A 19934-nucleotide genomic window follows, 5' to 3' on the forward strand; every position below is an offset into this window, starting at 1 on the left:
AGAGTTCAGGGCACGTATCGCTACTATCATTATGCATAATCGAGTGGAATTCTCTTCCACCTAACGTTGCCGAAATAACAGATCCTTCCATATTTAACTCGATGCTTCAGGGCTATTTGCATAGTGAATAGTATGGCTGACCTATGTTTGATTGTCCTCGTTTCGTCTGCTGTTCTTGCTCCAGATACATATTCAGTGTTCTTCGATGTAATTTCCCTAGGTCTTTTCATCATTATTAAAAATTTTACTAACGAATATGTATGCGAGTAATGTTGGTGAACGTATCTGACTTGATGCTCTGATTCGATGTACTCGCTGTTTCCTTTTTATTGTTTTCTCTTTGGCATTTTGTTATCTGTTATGTTGTTTGAAATGTATGTATTCACTTAAATCCCCCCCCCCCTATGTAATGCCCAATTGGGCCTTTAGGGTATTGAAATAAATAAATAAATAAATAATAAATAAATAAATAAATAAATAAGAAACGGGGGTCTTGTGCCGCGGTCACAACGTGAACGAAGTCGCGAATGACGAGAATCGCGGCTTTTGCACTGCAAAATAAATGCTGGATTTACGTATTCATTTAGTAAATAAAAGCGCATTGAGACACTTGTGTATTGTTTTGTAATGAAGTGCATGTTGCAGAGCACCGCAGCCGGACGCGGGAGAGGATCGTGCTGGATGCACCGGCTATCCTGCCGGGGCTCAGTTCGTTTATTATAGTTTTATTGCGATAGCAATTATATGGACAGTCTCGGCTTGTTTTTGCCGCCGCCGTCATGCACCGTATATGTATAAGTATGTATGTATGTCCCAGAGTCCTAAGTCCAAAGTCCCAAAGAAAAATAATGCAGAAGAACTATCATGCGTCACAGCTCGTTATTTGAAGCGCACTGCTAAGACATAAAGGAGGACGCACGAAATGAACAGGTACACACAGGACGGGCGCGAACTAAATGTCGCAGTTGTTATTTATTTCTGTTTGAACAGCGCGCTCCTTTCGCAAACGCGGCCGCCGCAGCGAGCGAAAGACCTTCGTTTAAAGTCCCTCGCGCCATCTCGTTGGCAATGAAGAAACGCTTATAAGCGCCTGCCGTTGCGGAGTCCGGCCAGCGGTAAAGGGTGCGTATATAACGCTCGCCGTTGGCTCCCTAGAGGGTCGGCGTTTCGTGGTGTAGTGGCTAGCGCCACGGGCTGCGGAGCGAGAGGTCCCTCGTTCGATTCCGCGCTTCGGAAGCATTTTCTAGATTATTTTTCTTTGAGACTTTCATATATAAATATATATATATATATATATATATATATATATGGTGAATGACTGACGGCGACGGGGAAGGACGAAAACCAGCCGAGACTGTCCATATAATTGCTATCGCAATAAAATGCTTGCGAAGCGCGGAATCGAACCAGCGACCTCTCGCTTCGCAGCGCGTGGCGCTAACCACTACGCCATAAAACGCAGACCGTTCAGGTAGCTAACGGCGAGCGTTATATACACACCCTTAACCGCTGGCAGGACTCAGAGACGACAGGCGCTTATAAGCGTTTCATTACCTACGAGATGGCGCGAGGAGCGCAACGGGCGCATTTAAAAGTCGTCGGCCAGCTCGCTCGCTCGCTTCTTGCGCAGGGAGAACCTTGCCCTTCCGCTGCCTGCTCGCGTGGTAGTTGCTACCGGGGGGTAGATGTTTTTGCAGCGTAGCAGCGCGTTCATCACGGGCCGCTTTTCTTGCTATCGCATTCATTGCTTCGCCCTTGCGGCGAAACTGTGACTTTTTCTTAATACTTTCGATGATCTTGACACGTTTTCCGGTCCCGTGAAATTCTAACTAGCTAACTTTTACTGTATGTGCTAAAATTGGCATAAGACGACATGAGTGTATGGCGAACATGACTGACTGGTCACCATATGAATAACGTCACTTGCCTGTCGCTTACGTCACGATACCATTTGTCACAGTCACGTGGGCTGTATACCAAAGTCACTTGATGTCAGTCGCGAAACTTGAAAAGAAAAGCGGTCCAAAACCTACTGCCGCAAGCATCAGCGCGCGACGTACGATTGAAGCACTCCTGAATGTAGTGGGGGAAAATAATTAAAGAGAAAAATTCAGTAGAATATTTCTTGAATATTTTTAATTTTAAACGTGGCAAAATAAACTGGCAAATCACTTTACTGCTTAATTGTCTGGCGTTTGGCTGACTACTTCACTTCCTCTTCTTCTTTTTTTTTTTTTGTAAATTGGCGGAAACCGGGGGGGGGGGGGCTATGCAGGCAGTCTGCTAATGTGGGCTTGTATTTAGTTAGGCGCACCGACGGGCCATCAAGGCGTCACTCATCTTGGGCAGCCGCTTCGCGCGTATCCTCCGTAGCTTACAAACAACCGAGGTGTTTAAGCTTCGCAAAACTCCGGGCCAAGCAGCTCCTTGCATAGCATAGCCATGCCAAGCATATTTATAGCAAAGTGGCGGAAATTGAGGATGAGGAGGAAGGAAAGGAGGAGGGGAGAGAGTACAGCATTGCGTTTAGCGAAGGGATGAGGAAGGGAAGTTGGGGTGCGGAGGAGGAAAAGAAGAAGGATAGACGGTGGAGCATACCGATGGGAGGGGAAAGGTAAGTGGGGGTGAGGAGAAGGAGAAGGGGAGAGGGCGAAGCATAGCGTAGCCTTGTATAGGCGCCGGGCGGCCGTCGTAAGGCGCCAGCAGCACCCCTCCTGAACAGCGCCACAAGCGGCGGCAGAGACAGCACTGGCATGTGAAGCAGACGACGCGGAGTAGGCTCTGTTACGTTGGGGACCGTAATTGAAGAGAAGCGGCGGCGTTTCTTGTTGAACAATCCGAAGCTGTACGCTATTGTGTTTGCCGTTTGGCGCCAAAGGCAAAGAGAAGCGGCAGCAACAGTGTTCTTTTGAAAAATGCACGTAGCATTCGACTGTCGAACATGTGTTCAGAGGGCCCGTTGCCGGGCTTCTGAGAGACTGCCGCGATGTCGTTTGCGGTCGTGGGCACATTTAATGGTCGCCAAGTCACCTAGAAAGGATGACACGTTTCCCTTTCATGTCTTCCCACCGAGGAGCACCGTCGGAAAATCAAACGAGTCAGGCTCTTTGTGGGGTAATGTGCTTTTCGGCGTTTGTTTTGGTTTCGAGGCGGACCAGAAGGGGCACGATGCCTCCTTCCTTTCGGGACTGCAAATGAGACAAGCCCGATTGGCGACACGTTGTAAAATAAGCATCTTTGCATTTTAACTGCCGAACTCGCTGTACTCACTGCTGTCTGGAGGGCCCCTGGCGGGAAGGCGAGTCCTGACAGCGCAAGTGCACCCATGGCGCTGCCATTTATTTTGCGCTGCGGTTTTAAAGGCTTGATCAGCTGACGTACGCGTTTTCGTGCGTCTGCTCTAGAGAAGGGTCGCCGATTGCACGAAGCCGATCATGCGCGCGACATCACGGAATGTATAACGTTGACAACGAGTGCGAATTGCGTTGCAAGTGCGCCCCGCAGACGAAACTTAACTTTCTACTTTTCCAATACTTTGTTATTCTGTCTACACGTTAACTATCTCCTAACATTTAAAAAATGAGAGCGTACGTCTCCCATTCGCTTCTCGTCTTTTTTTATGCGATGCTTCGCCGATTGCACACGTCCCTTAGTTGTGCTTGCACACTCCTGTTACCGTTTTGTTTTCTTTTCGATGCTTCGCCGTTCCTAATATTTCAACAGCTATGGTAATCTTCAGTCTGTGTATTTCACGTAGCTTGACGCAACGAAGGCCGTCATTGGCGGCTGGTGCACGAGCGCGAGGCTGCGGTGTCGACGGCGATTGCACACGGGAACCGATGGAACTGGATGTAATCCCCAGCTTTATCCTTGTTTGCATAGCTGTTTGTGCAGCCTACAGCGCAACATGTCTGCTCGGACTTGGTTCCCCGAGGCATTTGTGTGCGAATATTTGAAAATTTCGAATAACGAATCGTATAGTGCATATTAGATATACCGAATAGTTTTCGAATATTTTTCGAATAATCAGCAATGACGAAAAATGCCCAAAGGAACGAGACGTTGGAACAGCGAGGGGTAACTTTTCTTGTTTTCATTACCGAATTACCCAGATACATGCAGCCGGTGTTCTTACGGGACTATAGAGGCTATATTGATCACAGGATGAAGGCGTTTTTGCTTAAAACACCAGTGTCATCAATCCACAACATGACACGATATCAATGCACTAGCATGACATTCATGATAATGTTAACTAATGAAACTTGCTTATTATTTATGAATCAGTTATATTTAAAATCTGTTGAAAAAGTACCACCTTGGAAACTGTAGTCACTGTTATATTTCAGCGAGCAGTTACCAAAATATTTGTACGCGCTTGCCTCAGTTTATATAAGTGCGGTATTTTTTCTTGGTTAAAAGTAATCGTAATGTTTCTTTGTTAAATCTTGGGAATATTTGTTTCAAATGAAATGTTGTGGAATTATTGGGCTGTTTTAAAAATTGCTACCTTACCAGCCTAGAGCTGCTTTTAAAACGGTTGTCTTACTATTCGAACAGTATTCGATTTGTATCCGTATTCGATTCGGGGTCTATTCGATTCGTATTCGGTTCTAAAATTCGCTAATCGCACACCCCTACATTTCGACAGCGGAGGACACAAGCGACGAGAGCACAGTGAAGCTCAGCCAACATCCAGCCCCGCGTCCCCGCATCAAGCGCCTGCCCCTTTCCGGCACCAACATGCCGTTACATCGGCGCTTCCACCGACAGAGGCGCCACCAGTCTAGCAAGGCGGTGGAGAGTGAGCAGGAGGGAAAAGCCACCAGCGCCCCTGCCCTCGCACCACTGGTGCGTAGCTGCCCCCCGTCTTTTTCTTTGCTTATGCGGCGCGACACTTCAGAGAAGCTGACGGAAGCTGTAGAAATTGCCGTTCCTGCCACGTGGCCGGCGAGCCGTCGTCCTTCGAGACGGCGAATGCGGCAGCTAATAAAGTGGCAATAAGGGCTAGTTGGTACGTCTTCGTGCTTGTGACGCGCTGCGCGTAGACACGGGCCAGAAAAAAAAAAAAAAACGAGGAAACAACACGGGGCGATGCGAGTCACCATGTGTTGTTTGCTCGTTTTTTCTGGTCCGTGTCTACCTGCAGCGCATCACAAGCATGAATGCGGCAGGCTGCGCGAAGAAACGCTGTGCCGTGCGCTTACTTATAGCATACCTTGAAAACCATGGCGAAAACGACGGAGACACACAGGAAACGAAGGAGACAGCACGAACGCTGTCGTCCAACAATTGAAAGTCACTGAACGAAGCTGAACACACCATAAACCAACACCATGCGTGCGCAGGATTCCAGGTCACGTGAAAAAAAATTCTAAGCATGTGTACCTCGCAATCTAGCAAACAAACGGATCATCGCGCATCATTTTGATAAAGAGTTCCCGAACCCTTTTTTATGTTTGTGCTTCGGGATAATCACTGTGATATTGAAAAAAGGGTTACATCCACATGACCCGCAATTAGCTGAAAGATGTTAGGTCGGCGTTCTCGTTAAGGTATTTTTGTGTTGGCGAAGTCGTTCATTAATGCAATTACCTCACTGGTCTATGTACACTTTTCCGCAGGAGAGGGGCATTCTACAAACACCACCAACTGCACAGGAAACGGCGGGATTGCGATGCTTCACCGAGCAGGCTACGGCCGCTGTTCCTCTAGCCTTCTTCTCAATAGCAGCACATGCGTCTCCTACCTTTAGGTATGAGGGGGAAAAACGTCGACGTTGAAAGTATTTGCTTAAACCGACGGTGGATGGTGATGAGGATATTTCTTGTTCTTATTATTAGCTAGCTCGTGTGTTTCAACAGGACGAAACTTCTTCAGTAGAGACGCCGGCGCAGGGTACCCTGCTTTTTTTACCCGGACAGCCTGGTTCTGGGAACTATCATGATATTTATGTATGCAGCACTTCGTGAGGGCGGACTGTAACGAGTTGATAGCAGTGGCGTTCTTGGGAGTTTTAGAATGACCAGAAGAGTAGCTAAGCAGCGATTGCTTGGAAAGGGGGGAGAAAGACTAGCAAACGTGGTCACGTCGTGAAAACAAAGCAGAAACTGCATCGTAAAACGCCGACGCGTCGGATGCTATTCGCAAGTTCCGTCGCCTGTATGTGCCGCAGCGGGCGGCTCAATGTGGTGTCGTCATAGTATTGAATGTGGTATTACAGTGAGCTAGCTCGTTATAATTCTACCTTAGAAGAGTGTGGCTGTGGGCCACTTGGTGATTCGTTATTATACCCGCCGCGGTTGTTATGGTGCTTGAATGCTGACCCGAAGGTCATGGGATCGCACCCCCGCCGCATTTGTATGGAGGCAAAATGCTAGATAAAGAAAGGCCCTTCTGCTTAGATTTAGGTGCGCGTTATAGGGACTGTCTGCCGTGCGGAAAAAGTTTTCTGATTGTGGTGAAAATGAGAAGATCGTTCGTCACATCGGCGGCAACGAGCATTCTTTTCCCCATAAAAAAGGAATTATAATTTTAATTTGATGTTGAAAATCGTGAAACAATGACAGCTAGCGTCACCCAAAGGCGATGTGGTCAGTCTACTGGTATGACAAGAAATCCTCGCAGGTAGACTCATTTTGCTTAAAAACAAGCATGTATAACTTGAAATTGTATTTTACGCACTTGAGGCAGCTTTCGGTCGCGTCAGGGAGTAATTTTTTTGCTTTTGTGTTTCTCACGCATCCAAAAAAAGCGCCCGGTGGCGCTGCTTGCGGCGCCGTCTTCGATTTCGTCTGTTTCAACTCATGCGCTATGCCATGCGGCTCTCCACGCTGGTCGTACTGTGCCGCTGTATTGTTGTTAGGATGTCCCACACGTGCTGCGCTGTGAAGGCGTGCATTTATCGTCTCTTTTTGATGAATCAACTTGGCTTGGATTGCGGCAGCAGTGCTAAAATGAACGCATAGACTGCGATTACAGCAAAACAAGTGTTCTGTAATCGTATAATAAGGCTTCATTTAACCGCTAGCGCGCTGAAAACGACTGTTACATTCATTGCAATAGTGTTCAGCGAAAATAAAATAATCCTACATAAATCACATGTGCTTTCGGTTTTAATTCTGGCCGGCACTACAGTCGTCATCGCGTCCCCCCGACCAGTGTTGTGGGCATGCTTCACGCCAATGGAAGAAAACCGAATGCAGATCGAAAAATTCTGTTTTAAAAATTTCTACTCACTTTCCAGAGAAACCACTGCAAGGTTGGACACATCAGACGGTACGCTTTCTATTGCGGTACAAAACAGAAAAGCGATGACGGACGGTAGACAGTCCCTAAACCCAAGGTAGTCGAAATTTCCGGAGCCCTCCACTGCAGAGTCTCTCATAATCATATCGTGCTTTGGCAACGTAAAAGCCCCAAATTAATTGAATAATGATTGAGAGAAGTAACCGCAAAAAACACACGAGACAGAGAGAACACGAAGGCTATTGTCCGTCTTAGTGTTAGAACACCTGAGCGTGCTTCGTGCCAGCTCATCATTGGCTCGAAGACTACTCCACCGGTATCGCTGTCGACATCCGCCGAGGCGCTTCGCAAGCCGAAGGGGAAGAGGCCCGCATACTCGGCACGTGGCGTGGAGGCATGCAGCGCACTGTGTGTCATTTTCCGGTAGGCGTCAAATGTCCCACAGAGCTCCAATTTATTTATGACGGGAAAGGTTAGGTATAAAGGTAGCTTTTGTTTTATTTATTTCTTCGTGCTAATCACGCCTAGACCAAAACGTGCCTTTCGAGCACTACCGTTTCGCGACAAGGAGTAAATTTTCTCATCTGATTTCTTCTCCGGCTTTTTTTTTTTTCACATTATGAGCAGACCTCTCTTTCCGATCATTAAAAAATAAACTGCTTCGCACTACTGGTGCCAAGCCTGTAGGGAGCCTTCCTTCTTTCTTTCTTTTATCTTTCTCTCCCTTTTTATTTTCTTTTGTCCCAACGCATCAATCCTCCATAAAAAAAACGAAGCATCTACATGAGGAAACAAATCTTGCTTCCGTTACCTATGTGACTTCAGAAGTAGCCATTGCCGGCGAAATACGCACTACCAGTTTGCCCTGGCGGAGTGACATTTTTTGTTTGTGCGTGCATATTTGAGAATGCAGGGGAGGCTCAGTTCCCTTTCGCCAGCCCCATTTTTGCATTGCTGCACGCAGCTGCAGCCGCGATTGTTCTTCACTTGTTACGGCAGAGCTGTTATGCTCGAGGTTTGTCGTGTGTCGTACGTAGAAAATTATCATCATCATCATGAACCGGCAGTCGCTCTCTTCCTCGTGCTCTTCTCCTGCTTCGCCCCAGAACACGCGCGCCGACTTGTCCGGCAAGGGATGCGATACCTCTGATGGGCGACAGAACGAGCACAGAGAGAGAAAAATAAAAGAGAAAGAGAAATTTTTGGCCAGAAAGATTTCTTGCTGAGATTCGATCTCTGGCCCCCAACCTTTGTACAGGACCGCATGCATTACGTTCGCTAGTTAGAGCACGATACACTTGATTGTAACAAGATAACGAGTTGGGCTAGTCAGTAGACGTTCATTTTAAAAATCCAAGTGGGCAGAACAGCGCTTACACTCACAACTGAGTTCTTTATTAGTCAAGAGAAACATACAAAGCAAATCCATGAAAATTCGCACATGCGCAGCAGAGCAGGAAGTAACAACGCCCGCATTCGTGTCAGGATTACCATAATTTCTATGCTTATTACGTTGCGTATATTATATTAGTTATCATAATCACTGCCATGTGATGTTCGGCTGTGCGTATTTTCCTGTGTTCTACTGTATTGCATTTTGTGCCCTTATTAATCTTGTTACTACATATTCTGTATTCTAAGCGAGAAGGAGTAGCCGGTGCCACTATAATGGCACCAACCTCTCCTATTCCATCATTTCAATAAAAAAAAAATCACTAAATGTCTAGAAGCGCTTACTCCTTATCATGCAGCACAAGCGTGTCTTGACTAACTCAGTCATGTCGCCTTTTCCTGATAGGGTATGATTCCACTACCTCGCGAGTCACTTGACCCTTATGCCGAAAAATAATTTCAGTTTCATAAAACACGGGATAGATGCCACAGTTTTTAGAATGAGCAGCGAGATAAGTATTACTTGATGTTTTTATAGATGCATGTTATTCTCTAAGCCTATCATTTACGCATCTTCCAGACTGCCAATTTGCAGATTGACCTATGTTCAGGATTGGCGAATGTAAAAGAAAAGTTATGGTAATCATGAAACGAATGCGGTTGTTGCTTTCTGCTCTGTTACGCATGTGCGAATTAGCAGAATTCAGTCGTGAATGTAAGCGCTGTCTGTCCTGTGCACTTCCACTGTTCGCGTCTTCGGTGCGCTTCGAACTAATTTTTAAAACATGAATGTCTACCAACTAGCCCCACTCACCGTCTTGTTGCAATACATTTCTGGTACCCAGGTCTCTTTGCAGCCTAACGCTTTGTCTGATCCGGCCTCCTTTGCTTCGCTAATCGTCGTTTAGGCGTGCAGAGCAAGGGTTGCTTGATGGCATATTCGTCATGGAACCTGCCCGCCAGGTCTTCAAGGACTCTTTGGGTCGATGCAGGCTACGGTGGGGCATACTAGAAGGGTGTGCCGCATCATCAGATCTGAGCTATAGCGGCAGGTCCGTCGCTTCAAAGACCATCTCGTAATAGCGTGCAGTCAACCAAAAGGACAGGATTGGCACCGATCCTACAGGGAATTTTGCAAGACCGGCGACGCGACAGCGGAAAGACTCTGGCGAGTGGTGATGCCTCATCTACCCTCAAGAAAGAAGACGCCGAGAAAAGGAGGATAACGATTAATAATAATCGATAATAATTGTCGGGGTTTTACGTCTCAAAATGACGATATGATTATGAGGGACGCCGTAGTGGCGACCTCCAGAAACTTCGACCCCCTGGGGTTCATGAAAGTGCACCTAACTCTAAGTACATGGGCATCTGGCATTTCGCCTCCATCGAAATACGGCCGGGATTCGAACCCGCGACCTTCGGGTCAGCAGTGGAGCACCATAACCACTAGACTAACATAGCGGCTATAGAGGAAGGAGAGGTTCTCAACTTGAGCAAGATTCAAGTGCCCCAGGCCTACACGGCTGCTAGATCTTGGGCCAAAACACTGCATCAAACCAGCGCTCAATCGCGCCGAGAAGCAGGCAACTGCGAGATCTGTATCCAGGCATGTGCCCCATAGAGTTTCCTAAAATTAACTAGAGGGGACTCTGGCGCTGCGATCGTTCAGGTATACCATGGGAATGATGGGTAGTACAGAAATTTGCCTAGTCTTCGTGCTTGAGGCTTCAAACGTACTTGTGGCTTTGTTTATTGCTATGTTTGGTTTTCTTTCGGATAAAAGAATGGATCGTTGTGAACTTCGTGACCAGATTTGAATCGCTGAGCCTAAAGAAGTTAAAGTGGTGAAGTGAAACTGCTGACTTTTGCTGAACTTCGTTTTGCGACAAAGCGGACGCAGGCGACGCGGAGCCAAACGGAGCCGAAAGTACGAAGTTTAGACAAATTTGTGTACTACCCATCATTCCCATGCTGTTTGAAGCGTCATTCGTTGCAGCTCCCATAGACACTAGCGCCAGAGTTCCCTCTAGTAAGTATTGTAGGAAACTCTATGATGTGCCCGACGACGACAAAGCAAGGTGCGCTGCGGAATGCATGGACGTTATTGGTGCGACTAGAAATGTTAGTAGGAATCGACACAAACTGAAACCCTTTTGTGAATTTACGACTATGGATGAATAGCGTTCGGGTGTGGCCGATAATGAAGGCTTTTTGTAATTTTAGATGAAGGGGCGTTTTGGGGACAGGTGCAGCAGCATTACAAAATAATCTAGCCTCAGAAGAAAGCAAGAGTGTCATGAAAAACAGCACTGTTATGAATTTGCAGGAATTGGCATCTGAAGTGAAGAAGGCAGAAAAAAAAACTGGAATTAGAGGTGTTGCTTACGATCAACCACACATGCCTGGTTTTCCGTTTAAAGTTATTATATCGGAGATGGACGCCTAACAAAGTGTAGTGTCCAGTTATTTGCTGAAAAACTTGGAAGCTGTCACTCTGAGTGATGCTTTTCGCCTCCAGAATTCGATGCAGTTGGCAAAATTCTTTTCCGAATGTAATACTTGTCAAAGCTACGCCTTCGGCATTGACTCAGGATTTGTTTTATTCTATACCTCACGACAAACTGATGACGACTGTACAGGAATGCCTAACGATTCAAAATGACGAAATGAAATTCTTCGAAGAACCTTGTTTCGACATAGCAGCATTCCGGGAGTTACTGTCTTTCTATTTACGGTCTACTTTTGTATCTTGGGAAAAGAAGTTATTCATCCAGCCATCGGGGGCTTGTATACGGTCGCCTGTCGCGCCTATACTCTGGGAAATATATTTGAGCAAATTTGACGGAGAAGTAAGTTTAACGGCACCTTTTCCGTATTGCTAAGCATATATTGAGGTACTTGGATGACTTCCTCATATTCACACATAACGCGGAAGCCTCTCGAGAAGTGTTTAATGTTTTAAAGGTGTTCAAGAAGAATTGTGTTTAAGGTGAACAGCGTTGTCCGGGAGCGAAAAATCGAAATAGGTGAAAACAAATAAATAATAAGAATCTCCGGTTCGAGTGGGAATCCAACATAGGCCTTCTACGGGCAAGTAGGTGTTCTGAACCACAGAGCTTAAAGCCGTTTCGGAAAACAACCTTATACGAATGTCACGTAGTGCGAGGAGCCTCCTCAACGCATATAATATTGCGTGGCAGAAGCGTAGGATCACGCCAGGCGTCAAAAGATGTGAATGCTTTGACGCCTAGTGTGATCCCCCATCCCTCCGAATCTCTGCGGGCCGGCCGGGCGCATCCATACCAGCCTCGGTACCAACGCTGCAGACCCTCGAGCGGCCACCGCACGGTGGCCACATGAACAGCTCTCGACTCGGCTGGCGTCCCGGTAGGCTGGGTGTGCCGGCTTCACTGGGAACTGCAGACCCGACCGGACATCGCCGATCCCCCACTTGCAATTCCGGAGCCTCCTCACATCTGACCGCCACCCATCTGAGCCCCAGGTCAGCTACACAGCAGAGGAAGCACGCGTCCTGTGCCCTCTCTGCGGGCTCCCGGAAGTTCACCGCCGACACCACCAAAACGGCACACTCCACAGAGCCCTCCTCGCCAGCCGACCTCTCAAGAATCCACTTCTGACACTGTCGAGGCTTCTCCGCGCCATGTGACTTCACCTGCTGCGTGAGCCCTTTCCTGTCGGCAATATGCCACCGCCGACGGGCGAGGTAGACTCCTAGACCTCGATGGGGAGTAAATCTCACCTCCTCCTTAGCGCCCATCGCAAGGGGAGGGGGCAGTAGTAGGCGCTGGTAGCACACACAGAAAGAAAAGACGAGGACCTTTGGTCCCGCGCTCGCCTCCCCCCCCCCCCGCTTCTGCCGCTGGGGCTCAGTTCAGCCGTGGGTTCCAGCAAGCAAAGATGCTTCTGCTGATTTTGGAAAAGCGCAAAATACGAAAAACACAGTGCTGTTCCAAAATGATCCCGAACCAACTAGCCCAACTCTCCCTTTTGCTGATGTTTCTCTCGTTCGCTGCCTCCGTGTCCTCTGTGAGGGCTCCGGCCGGATCCGAACTCTTTTGGATCCGATCTCGCGTAACTCCACAAAACGCTCATGTAAGAGAATACGGCCGCTCCAGGGGGAGATGCTCTTTCCGCGCAGTCTCTTCGCGTCGGGAGCACAGCACGTAGAAGGGTATACGAGCCACGAGCTGATGGCTGCCGAGATAGCGCGTGCGCCAGCGATCGCAACCGCGCCCTTAAATCAAACTTCAAGGTTTCTGCTCGAGCGACACCGCCCCCCCCCTTCCCCGCGCGTCTTTTTATGCTCGTTCAAGACCGGCGGAAAGTTTCCTCTCTGCTTCGACGGCAGGCCTCCCGAGCCGGGTGATGGTAGCGCACGCGCCCTCCGAGCGACGGAGATGGGCCAGCTCGTTTGATCTCCGCTTCAGCCGCGTTGGTCGCCCCCGCTCGCGCGCTTTTGCCCGCAGTAGAACACACGATGAACGGGGTAATGTTATCAATTCGGACTTTATACGGGACATGACGGCAAAAACCGTCGAGAGTGTCCATATAACTGCTATCGCGATAAAAGAAAGAAAGTGGGTGGTGGTGGTGGTGGTGAGGTATTTGCATAGAAAGCGTAGAAGGGGAAGGAGGTGTCCCCCTGAATCATGGTTGTCAAAAGTGAGTAGCACCTGACAATGCCAGTTTCACGGTGACAAAGACGGTTAGAAATTTCTAGAAGAAAGGCCTAATTCTCACTGGTTTTCATCGTGTATCTACCACATCGGATGGATTCAGGAGCCCCCTTTGAAACGTTTATACCTGTTGGCTGGAGTGTACTAAACTTGTGAATAACAATTTATAATAACTTCGTGCATATACATATGCACCTCTCTGGGCAGAATAAAAAAAGACATTCATGTTCGGTATTTCGTTATTTCTCTTATACGTTTCCCAACATTTCCCACTTTGTTGGCACTCTTTCGGTTATTCTCATTGGGTGACCCTCTGTTCAAGCCCTGACATGTCAACCAGCGCACTTGATTCCCATGGATAGCCACGTTTCTCGACCGACGTCACGTGAGATGTCGTTTAGTCACCTATACTCTGCAGCCGTTACAACACACTGGGATTGGTTTCTTCGCAGTCGTTGCTCAACTACTGCGGTCTTCTGTAAGTGGCACCCCAAGCCGCACTGCACTGGCGCCCTCGCCAAGCGGTCCTCGCAAATCTGTCGCCAATGTGCCCATCAATGAGCTGTGCAGAATCGTATTAAAAGGTGGTTCCTCTGTATATGCGTGCGCTCGTCTTTTCTGTGCGGAATAGCAAACTGCCAAGAAATTAGGCTCTGGTGCACCTACGATAGTTTACGACAGAATAGCAGACGGTGATATCATTTATGACCGTGGCATAATATGCAGAATAGAGAATGTTGTAAACGAGGCTCAGTAAATATTAAGGAAATCTTTGGGAACCAAGCGCGATAGTTGTGAGTGTTACATCGTTTTCATGGGCAAACCTCGAAGACAATGTAGTCTAACCCATGCGGTGCAGCACTGTTTGTGATACCGGTCGTGAAAGCTAGCGTTCTCAAATTCTTCGCTTGTAACGGATGTGCTGTGCTCGAACAGGCGGTCGATGCATCAAACTAACCTGTGGCGCTCCTGTCGCTTCCGCGTATGACAGCGCCATTCAAGTATTACGCCAAATTCCAGTTCACACTCAACACATTTTTAAATAGCAACTGGAATTTGTTCATAATGAATTATTTGAAGCGCAATTCCAGTGGTCGAATATGCGATTTTAATATTTTACGTACCAAGATTTCATTGGCATCACGTGAGTCCCGGAAATGACGTTAGTGAATCGCACGCGAACGAATCACAAAGAAATATGAGAAACTTTTGGCGGGGAATCTCACCGACAAATTCTTGGTTCGCCAAGATGGGTGCGCTCCACCAACAAAAAGCACCCAAGGCGGCGCAGACGTGTCTTATCTTTATTCTTAACGCCTCCTGCGTCTTACTCCGCTCTGGATGCGCAGTGCGATCAAGTCCTTTAGCTTTGGTGACGTTTTGCTTTCGCGTTATCCCGTGACGCCTCGTCGCCTGCGTAGTGCGGTTTCCATATGCACCAGGAGTATTTTACACGCCACCAACCGCTTCGCTTGTGATAGCAGTAAGTAAGAACATAGAAAGCGAGTGTCGCGCAGGTGAACGGTCCAGTGAGATCCTTGGCGGATAGCGAACCGCGAACCCTGGCATTCCTAAAGCTGAGCGCGTCAGCCGAACTCACCACGCACCTTCGACGAAGCAAATAATTGCACTGCAACGAAGTCAGTGCTACCACAAGGTTTCCACCATGGTCGACAACGTGGGTACATCCACGTGGGCATAACAATAGAAATACCAATAGACATAGCGCAAACTTGTGCTGTCGTAATTTCTCGATGTACAATCGAAATGCTTTTGCGAAGACGAGCTTTGTGCGTTTCCAATGCAAGAGGGATAAACCATAGCTTGTTTTCACATCTGCGTTACCTTGATGAGGCACTCACAGTCTATACCCTAAATGTTTGTTTGCTTTAAATCGCATCACATTAAATGCTCATTTCTGCGTCGGCCATTAGATATCAACCTAATTAAGATCAACACTGCACGGAAAACGAGGACGGAACACTCGCGACGTTTTTCTTTCCGTCCTCGTTTTCGCCGTTGTATGTCAGGAGCACCAGCTCGCCTAAATCACATCATTATTACGCCACTTATTCGCAGGGACCGGTGCTTCGCGAAAATTATTTAAACGGATAACATTATTGCAGTCTATTTACTGCCGGTGCCTTCTGGCGCGTTGCTGGTAGGTTAAGCAGGCGGGGTACAAAGCGTTGTTTCGGAACTAATGTGTCTAAGATTTTGTAACGGTACAGCACAATTATACTTCGCAATGAGCGTTTGTTATATAGCTTATACAAAAATGCTTCTAAACGTATTGACGCCATTTCTACAAGACGAGTCCAGGTCTGGGAAAGTGTCATTTTTATATGAGCCGAAACTGGCTCGAACAAATGCGTCCGAAATGTACGTTATCATGTACTCGGTGATGTTAAACTTGTAAAATAGGTAGCCTGTAGAATACATTTAACAGTGAAAATAAGAGTGAGACATTTAACCGTGATGTTAAATGTCCAAAATAGGTCGTCTGTAGAGTAAGTTCGACATTCTGGGAAAATTTTATGCGAAAAAGAAAATTTTCTTCCCAAAAGGCACTTTCTATACCTTTAGCGGTAGCGCGGTAAAAATTAATGTAAAAAATATTACGTCTAATACTGCTATTGCTAAGACGATGGCCAATGCGATATGTTTGAGCAATCATATCGCGCATTTTCGCGTGCTGCTATGCAGTAAGGCATATTCAGATATTTTCTGATAAAATGGAAGGACAAAGCACTTGGAAAATATCCATCCAGCATAACGATTATATTTTCTACCACTGAGGGAATTACGGTTAATATTCATCGTTTGATGCTCAAAGCCAAACACTCTTCTTTTGTCCGGATGCTGTTGCCTGACCTCCGGCCTCGACAGTCAAATATAATACGAAGGCAGCGTAGCGCAGCCCCAGATAATCAGAGACTAACATCCATGCATGCGTCTCTCTAGCTTTCCTACCTGTGTGTTTCTCTATGCACGAGCTAATAGCCGTTCGACGGGTATTGTGTCAATATTATTGCCTCCTCACATCTAGATTATACCGAAGTTATTAAAAAAAAACACACAGAACATTCACAAACTATATTGTACAAAAACTATGATATAGTCCTCTTCACGCCTTCACCTGCAACTGGCTGCTGTTTTCTCATTTCTTATTCTTTCTAATGTTGTTCAAATTTCTTACCACTTCACATTTTTTTTTGCTTGTAACACACTGTAGGTGAGCAGACTGATGTTATATAACTCATTATTCAACTTGATATCTTCCGTTTAGAATAGGTCTACCCAGTTTTCTTTTTTTTTAAAGGGTAGACGTACGTGTTTGTGTTTACGTTTGTCTAATATGCGGCTTTCGTCGTTTGTATTTCGTACACCGGTTCGCAGATTGCCAGAACTACAATAACGCTCCTTAACGGCCTGTTTGATTTTAGGGCAGGAACCGAAATATGGGAAATCTTCATTTTCTCTCCTTTGTTTCCAACAAAGAAATAAAAAAAATCGTCTGTATACTGCTTTAGATTCTTCACTACCTTAGCAGCTTACGAGATCCTTCGAGTATCGGGAAGAAGGCAAGCGTAGTACCCACCTAGTCGCTAGTGCGTAATGGCACTCACGTAATTGTTATCCCCACAAATAACCTGAGAGTGTGGCCAGTGTTCAGGTGTGACCAGGGACGCGGCCAGTTCTTCTGGCTTCGCCAATGCCAGTGACCCTACCAGCATTCTCAACCATCGGATTAACAAATAAACTTAATAAATAACGCCGCGACCAGACTTTTTTTTGTTTATTCATGAGTGTAGTTAAGAATATCGTAAGACAGGACTGCTTTTATATGCCTAATTCTGCACCAACTGATGTCTTTAATTGATCCTGGCAGCAAACAAATTGAGAGCTCACGAAATATTTGTACCAATTGATGCCACAAAATAAAGCAAACGAAATATAACTTAAAATATCGCATCACTGATGTTGTACTACAAGGAATGCACGAGCTCGGTATAATATACATAGTGAAACATCCACAGGGTATACAACTGCTTCAGGCAGACCCTGAATTTTAGAACTGTTTAGCCCACCAGATGCAATAGAGTTCACCGACGTCATAGACAAGTTGCACTTTCTACAGTACATGGCCTTTAATGAAAGTATATTAACTTTAGAAAACGAATTTCAGGAGACGTACAAGTTGTAAAAGCCTGCAGTGAATATCGTGTATGCATTTCTTTTGACCGTGCTGCGATGGTCCGCTTTCTTACAAAAACACTATTTCAACGAAAGGCCTACATTTTCATATTCTTCTAAAGTTCTCCAGTAATGGGGCGAGTGATCTGGCAAAATAATGCCGCTTTACCGAAGCGTATAAAGCCAGCCCGTGAGATTTAAATGGTCGCAGTTCTAGCAACCTTATTTTCCTGTGTCTTTCCGCATCTGCCGCTATTCGCATTCACAGTCTCATAAAAAGGAAATCAGACAGCGACTGACCAGGTACACTCACCTGCAAACTTTTTCCTCCTCGTTAGCACAAAACGGCCCAAGCGGGACCTCCGGTAAAGACGGTCTCGGTTGAGGACAAGCGCGAGCACACGCCGCCGAGTCCCGCCAAAAAAAGTCTTTCGATCAAGGCCCGGCAGCAAATTTTTCGCACCCGTGTGGCCGCCGCCGCAGTCCAGAGTCCCACTCACCGGGGCTGCCCCCTTTCTAATAAAGCTCGCTTTTTATTGGCTGCATCGGAAGAACCACTTTGCGCATGCGCCCAGGTCGCGCAAACCTTCTCTCCCGGCGTCCCTCCCACCTCGTTCCTCCTTTCTCCCGCACTTTAAGGCAACTCCCTCAACTCATCCCTTGGTTTCCTTCTCATGCAAGAGCTGGAAAAGCACCAGCGGGCTCATGCAGTTCGCATCGCGTGCCAATAACCATGCTCCTTGGTTTCCGGGGAAGAGCAATGCGAAAATTTAGCCTCCCTTTGACGACCATGGTTTCGCCGATGGCACAAAAGTCATTTAAGCTGGAAAGCATAAAAGATTATATTGGGTAGAGAGCTCGGCGGAGAAGACGCGCTGCTTTTCTTTTTCCCGTTTCTGGGGGCGTAACGTGAGTTACGCACAACAGCCCTGCGATATGCGCTGGCGGTGGGATGTCACAAAGGGCATAAAGATGAGTGGAAAAGAGATCGCTGCCGCGGTACTCTGAGAAGAAAAAAAAGAAAATAGTTCCATGTCCGTAGCAGAATCTTCTGATATTCACTAAGAAGAAATAGAGTACATCTTGCTCTTTTTGTTTAACCAGTGCTGACTTGACAAAGATCCACGTTAACTCATTTGGAGAGTCGTGACTACACTCCCAAGCTGGTATAATGATCTATCAAAGAGAGCTAACGTGTATTTTTAAAGGGAGTCAAATACCAGGACTCTGCGAAAAGTGTAACAGGTACTCCATATTTTCTTAAAGTGTATCGCGAAGAGCCTTTAAAGCAAACGGGAGCCTACTTCAGTGATTTGTGGGGCTTAACTCATTTACAGCGACTGCCTCTTACAAAGGATGAAGAACATCTCCGTGCGAGTTTTTGTGTGTGTGTGTGCATGCCACCATTTGTCAGCGTTCAAAGTAAATGTTGCCATTCTTCTTTGTTGCACTTTTACGCTACCGACAGCTACGCACCTGACACAGACCTGACCACAGAGATGCGACTGAACTGCGAGATGTCAGTGCACGTTAAAGAACACCAGATGGTCAAAGTTTCCGGGGCCCTCCACTACGGCATCCCCCATCATCAAACTGTGATTTTTGGACGTAATAACGAAGATATTTTTTTTTCATTTTTATTTAACATGCCCTACAGACTCTCGTTAGAGCATAGGTTAAGAGGTCATACAGAGAAAAGAAAGAAAAATGAGAACGTATACAGTTGAACTATACAAGTTGAATGCAACATAACAGCGACACTAATAGCAGTAATAAAACATTGATTATAAGCAAAATACAGTCACCAGTTAAACGTACATCAAGGTAAATGTCTATGAAATGATTCTAGGTGTAGTGTGAGAGTAGTTGCTCTCGGAACGCGTTGTTGTTAGTGAATGTAACTATCACGTCGGGAAGATCATTCTACAGTGAGATTGCTTGTGGCAAAGCAGGTAGGTTGAATGCGCGTGTTTTGCCAAAAATACGCATAAAGCTGAGCTGATTTCGCTTGCGTGCAGACATGCGATCCGGTGTGTGTAGAGGGAAATGGGTGGATTTCTGCAATGAATGTACTTGTGAAACCACACAAGATCTTGCGGCGGATATCCAATTGCTGTGAACTGATATCGCGTTTAATTTGTAAAACACTACTATGACGTTGGTAGTTCTGAGTGATGAAGCGGGCTGCTCTGTATTGAATGGCTTCGATCATCTGTGTTAAATAGAGCTGATGAGATGACCAAACTGGTGAGGCATGTTCGTACGAATGTTAAATAGGCTAGTTTGCGGACGCTCAATATGGAGTAATGGAGATTTCGACGCAAGCAACCTAGTGTTTTGGATGCCTTGGAACAGATCGAAGTTGTGTGGGAGGACCATCAAAGTTTAGAGTCAATA

At 46.6% G+C, this 19934-nt stretch overlaps 1 protein-coding gene across 1 annotated transcript in view; it reads right to left on the bottom strand.

The window, feature by feature from the left end:
* Positions 1-18026, bottom strand: part of LOC119397074 (uncharacterized) — a 234188-nt gene extending 216162 nt beyond the window's left edge. Inside the window, exon 1 of the mRNA XM_037664513.2 lies at positions 17851-18026. The gene's annotated coding sequence lies outside the window, so the exon portion shown is untranslated. The remainder of the gene's footprint in view (positions 1-17850) is intronic.
* Positions 18027-19934: the final 1908 nt, after the last annotated feature.

The sequence above is a fragment of the Rhipicephalus sanguineus genome, chromosome 6, assembly GCF_013339695.2.
Source record: "Rhipicephalus sanguineus isolate Rsan-2018 chromosome 6, BIME_Rsan_1.4, whole genome shotgun sequence".
Classification (NCBI taxonomy): domain Eukaryota; kingdom Metazoa; phylum Arthropoda; class Arachnida; order Ixodida; family Ixodidae; genus Rhipicephalus; species Rhipicephalus sanguineus.